General features: G+C 42.5%; 1 long non-coding RNA gene across 7 annotated transcripts in view; it reads right to left on the reverse strand.

Annotated features, from left to right (window-relative positions):
* The window catches only part of LOC123187814 (uncharacterized), a 29251-nt gene extending 23862 nt beyond the window's left edge, over nucleotides 1-5389 (reverse strand). For 2 of the 7 annotated variants that reach the window (XR_006494135.1, XR_006494137.1), the window contains exons 1-5: nucleotides 5063-5389; nucleotides 4024-4677; nucleotides 2982-3046; nucleotides 2509-2600; nucleotides 2378-2436 (exon numbers count right to left, since the gene is read on the reverse strand). This is a non-coding gene — a long non-coding RNA (uncharacterized lncRNA). Of the gene's footprint in view, nucleotides 1-2357; nucleotides 2444-2508; nucleotides 2601-2981; nucleotides 3047-4023; nucleotides 4678-5062 lie in introns of all 7 variants that reach the window. The other 5 variants (XR_006494138.1, XR_006494140.1, XR_006494139.1 and 2 more) reach the window with 4 other exon arrangements.
* Between the last annotated feature and the right edge of the window lie 611 nt (nucleotides 5390-6000).

Genomic DNA, 6000 nt, shown 5'->3' on the forward strand with positions numbered 1-6000 from the left:
GGTTCGGCTGCGCTGCCGTTGCCGCAGAATAACAGGGGGTATGGGTGAGTGGAGGGATGGCCTGGCCAGCGGTGGGAGTAGTAGGGGGCGGTGAGGCCTCCGCGGCAGCACAGCCGGCCACGGGAGGCAGGAGCAGGCGGCACGACCGGCGCTGCTTTGGGCGGCTGGAGTAAGAAGACCAGAGGTTGAAGAAGCACGACGGCCGTTGGATGGACATCGTACGGTCACTGCACTTAGAATTGTTTATATTGACTAAGTTGACAAAGCCCTTGGTACGTCAACTTAGTAGGCCCACATGTCAGCTTCCGAAATGGTGCGCCCCAGATGTCAGGGGGAGGAATCATTTTTTCGGCTGGTGAAGTTAGAATATCCGAGATTGAAGAAGAAGCACGGCATCCGTTGGATGGACATCCAACGGCCACTGCCGCTAGAACCGTGTGTTGACTATAAGTTGACAAAGCCTTGCACACGCGTCAACTCTGTTTTTTTAGGGGACGCGTCAACTTAGTAAGGCCAGAAGTGTGTGGCAGAGAACTTATAGCCCATTTGAGATTTGTAATTATGTGTAGCCCACTTTTAAATTATAATAAAATTTACTACGGCCCATTTACAGTTTGTTAAAAGTACAGCCCATTTCAACCAACCGTTCAAAACAAAATTCAATAAAATTTCCCACATTTTGATGGGATCCGAAATATTTTTATCCCGAAATTTCTAGTCAGATTAAATACAATTTCAATATAAATTTATATTACGTAAAAATCCAACGAAACATTGCGCTCGCAACAATTAATGAAATTAAAATTTTCAATATCCAAAAATAATATTTTATAAAGTAATCACGTGTTTGGTGCATTTTTTTATAGTTACTGCCCAGTTTTTATAATTACATCTCATTTATTATTTCTTAAAACCCATTTTCTTGTTAAGCCTAATGCATCCCTCCTAGGAAAGATTTGCAGCCCAACGGGGCGGAGAATAACAACTTGACCTTGCCTGGGTATTCCTAAAAAAAAGTATAGCTGGGCTAGCCATTTTCAGCTTGAAAAAAAATAATATCTGGGCTGGATATCTGGCCTGGGCTAGATGGGCCACAGCCCGCCCAGTTAATACCTGCAGCGATGTTTTCGTTGTTGTTCAAAGGAGAAAAATTAATATCTGGGCTAAACATTGAACAACTCTGCAGTGCTTACACCTCAAAAACACAAATACTGCTCGAGTTGTTTGGTCCCAGCTGACAGCTGCTTCTTGTGCAATTCTCTCGTTTATTGACTACTCCCTCCTTTCCGATTTATAAGGCTCAATTCAAAAATCTCACCAACCAAGGTAGATGATGAATAGTGGAATATTTTTTGTAGTTTGCAAAAGCACCCAATTAATGCTCTTGTTTTCCTCAAAAAATTATGTTTACGAATGCATTAATTGCAATGCATGCATGCATAAAGTGCATGCATTGGTCAGTTTTCTCTTAATACTTGCATGCAATAATTTAATGCACCTTGAAGTCTGAACATGTGATGGGGAACAACCAAATTGAGCCTTATAAAATGGAAAAACTAAAATTTTGAGATAAACCCTATAAACCGGAAAAGAGGGAGTACTACATAGGTTGACAATGCTGTGGGACCGTGATGTCAGGAAACCAGGAGGAAGCAAAATAAATTATAGTTATATATATATATATATATATATATATATATATATATATATATATATATATACATACTGGCAAATATGCCCGTGCGTTGCTACGGAAGAAAACAAATATATGTCCATATGTATCTAACGCATGGACATGTGCTATTGCAGCGAAAGAAACTCACTTATAGCTAAGTGATGATAAGATTCGTCCCAACCAAAAACTTCATCAATCTTAATCCTCCTTTTATTAAACAACATACATGTGCAATAAATGTATTTGTCAACCAAGGAAGGCTGAAGATTTGGAACATATATATGCTTATGATTGATTGTCATCCAAAACATGGAATCATCAGTTTGAGAGTAACTTTCATTACAAAATAGACCGAAGAAACAAAAGAAAAATACGACGCCTCGCCTAATAAACTATCAATGGATATACCGTATCCGTGTCAGAGTGACTTTAACACTTGACTTTATAAAACAATTAGCCAGAAGAAGACTGAAATTTCTAGCCATTTAAAATTATAGGATAGTGTATAATGAGGTAACAGAATAATAATTTTAACCATGTAGAAAGCTAGAATATCTTAAGCATAATTATAGTTAGATGTTTGATTAAAGAATTACTTATCATTGAGTTTCTCGTTTGGTCAACTGCATTGGCATAAATCAGACATGTATATAGGCCATTTGAGTGCATAAGAATTGCTCACAAATAGATTCAGAGGTGTACTTTAGTTCTGAAGAGATGAGTTCTCCCTGTCCTTCTGAATTTCTCTCCATACCAAACATCTGCACACTTCGTTGTCGTCGTCAGCACCACAACAACAGTCATATAAATAATATATACAGAAGATTACTCACAAACCAACAGGGTGCCAGCTTGCTAAAAGAATCCGCTCCTCCATCTTCCTACCCTTCAGCACGATAGCCTCAACTGCATATGGTATACTTCACTGGAACAAAGATGCAAACAATACGATGAAGTGCTAAAAACAGGTTGTCGAAGTAAGGTTCAGAACTGGATCAGGTAAGCATTTAGGAATATCTAAACAAAGAACATGGCACAAAATAATTGTGATGCGGAGATGACAATTTGTTCCTATAAAAAAGATAACGTGATAACCTCAATACGACGACTTCATGAAATTCAGAGGAAAACCCATACGGGAAAACAATGATCAACATTAACCTATACAGCATGTAAATATATAATTCAGAAATCAACATCTTGCTCTTTGCACATTACATCATCAATGCCTCGCATATGAGAAACTTCACTGGGACAAAGATGCAAACAGTATGGTGAACTGCTAAAAGTAATGTTCAGAACTCACCATGAGGCATATCTTTACGAAGAACGTACCATAAAAGAATTCTGATGCGGAGATGCACGTTTTTCCTATAAAAAATAAAGTGATATCCTTGTAACGATGTCTAAAAAATTTAGAGGGAAAACCAAACATGCAGACCATCATTTAATCTGTACGTCATGTATAACTCGGAATCAACAGCTTTGTCTTCTCTTTACACATTGAGCACAACAGTTTCAAGGATCTTGCTACAGTACATAGATCCTTGGAACAATATCATGCTCTAGGAACTACATTTTATAAGTGGCGTACATATATCCAAATAGTGGACAAACTGAATCAGAGTTCATAAAAAATATTGAAAGAGTAGGTGAGGTTCTGGGAGGAGGAGAAATAGGTTAGTGACTGTGGTCGGGCTGGACGAAATCGTCGGTGTCAAACTCAAGGTTGGACTTGAGGACGTCCTGGCCGAGCTTGTCGGCGCAGGTCAAACACTGCCTCGGCAAGTATCTCATGGAGCTTAAGGCAGCAGTGCGGGCCCGTGACACAGGGCCAGGTAAATATGCATTGCAGTAAATACAGAGGGGGGAAATAGTGGATCTGCGTCCAATTCTTGCATATCCTGCTATATAAATTACCCAAAGAAGGCCAGACTTAACTGAGAATTAAATTTCAGAGAGCGTTCACTTAAATAGTCAAAGAACAATTGTTAATGTCATGGAAAAATAGAGTGATTTAGACACATCCTGCAGAATATATCACACTGAATTTCTAAGTTATATATATAATTACAACTGACATTGTTGATGCAATGCTAGCAGAAGAAAAATGCATGGTAGAACAATTATCATTAAAACCAAGAGGTTAACAATTAATTGGTGCTATGCTGTAACTTCGGGCCAAGAGTGTTCATATTTCAGTCGATCTATCAAAGGTGTTCAATGGTATCTTGGTCTATGTCGTTAATTGACCATTGATACAATTAACAATAGTAAACAATTCTCAGGAGCAAAACGGTAAATGACTTAGGGATCTTTCAAAAACAAATTGCATCAGTAATACTTACAAAGGCATAATTGCATATCCAGTCCCAAGCTTCCCTGCCTGTTTCCCGCCACATGTATGCATTGCAGCCATGTATGCCAAGCAAGTCTGGTCTGAGCCGCGGCAAGCTTGTCTGGAAGCACATTCATACACGATGGGCCATCATGCCACCACTTGGGGTGTCTTTGGCTCGCTTGTGAATGAGAGTAAGGGAAAGAGGCAAGGTTGTGCTGCTACACCTCATTGTTTGTCTGCCCGGTCTACAATGCTCTCGTCCAACAGGTTGGGGATGAAGTGGTTGCAAGCAAGGCAAGCAGCGAGGTCGCCCGTATTGCTGTCGAGGACAATGCAGAGGGGCAGGGTAGAGCGGAGGCGGCACCGATTCTACACCAAACATCCTCACTTCCAATGCTGCATGAACCTCCCTGCCTGGTCATCATGTTCTACTGACTGAAGTTTGATGTAGCCCTAAATATCTATATGCAACGGTAAGCACTGCACTTACTTTGCCAGCTCCTGCAATCAAAATTGTCAACATCCATAGAGCATAGTACATAAATACTCTCATTTTCTCAAGGGGATTAAACTTTAGGTGGCGAATAATTTCAGATTTGGGGAGAAAATCATAGACGAATATATTGCAGTAAAGCCTGCTGCCCCTGATATCTTCAAGCTCCTGCACCACAAACCAAATATCAGTGCACTGCTTTACTACTAATCTAGAACAAAACAAATCAAGGAAACTATCAATTTTTTCTTATAGAAATCAAGGGAAGTATCCTAAGCGTGCCATGCTAATCTTAATACTCCTCTGCCAATAGCTAGCAACTTCCTCTGCCTGCAACCACCCACTTTCTCTGCCTGTAGAGCGCCACACACATGAACACAGACGCATATCCAGCCGCACGCACACACGCTAGGCCACCGGGAGCACAACACAGGCACCACATACGCCACACTCGGCCGGATAGAGTCGCCGCCTGTTTGTGATGCAAGAGGATAGAGGAGGTTGGAGAGAGAGAGAGAGAGAGAGATTTAGAGAGCAGAAGATGGATGCTCACGCCGATTTGCTGCCGCATCCTTCAATCCGCTGACGCCGCGTGTGTGTAGCCGCCATGGCGTTCATCCTCCCGAGGCGCCGAATCCCTTTGAAATCCAAGTCTAGAACTCCATGGATATGGGCTAGAGATTGAGGAGGCTGGGTTGATGCCGGAGAAATTTAGGGGCGGAAGGGGAAGGGAAGGGGAGCGGCAGATGGCCGGAGAAGAAGACCGGCCGCCGCCACCGGCGCCGTACCCGGACGGATCGAGGAGAGCCCCAGCTCGGGTGTGCTCTGGGCACCTAAAAGAGGAGCACGGGCCAAATACCATAAACTACATGGTCGTTTTTGGAAGAACGAAACGTTTTCGCTGGTTAGCCACTTAAGTTGGAGCGCGGGTTGAGTATATGAAACAATAGGGATTTTTTTTTCAAAAACACCGTAACGGTGAATCCGGAGACTCAATCTGTGCTTTATTATTATTATATTATTATTATATATATATATATATTAGGGATATATATATATATATATATATATATAATAAGAAGGCACTTGCGTACGTGAGGCTATGAACCTGGTGGGTCCCCATTGTCATCCTTTCCAAGTAAAGTCATCTTCTCGCCCGCGCGCGCTTTCCGCCCGAAACAGTCAGCGTCGCCCGCCCCGCTTCCCGGTGCAGGTGATTGCTCCGCCTTCAAACGACACAAGTGCCATCCGTCCGTCCATCTGCCGCCCACATTAATGATACGCGGTTGCCGAGGCGGCAACTCCGGCGCCACACGTCCGTCCCTCCGCCCGCCCACCATTGCTATATAAACTGCTGCACCGGCCATAGCCGCAGTCATCCACATTAATTCCCTTTCTCCTGTCCACACCACTACTGCCCACCATGGCTTCCTCGCGCTCCAGTGCTCTTTGGGACGGGCGGATGACGGACCACAAGGAGATGGCAGCCAT

The sequence above is a fragment of the Triticum aestivum genome, chromosome 2A (assembly GCF_018294505.1).
Source record: "Triticum aestivum cultivar Chinese Spring chromosome 2A, IWGSC CS RefSeq v2.1, whole genome shotgun sequence".
NCBI lineage: Eukaryota > Viridiplantae > Streptophyta > Magnoliopsida > Poales > Poaceae > Triticum > Triticum aestivum.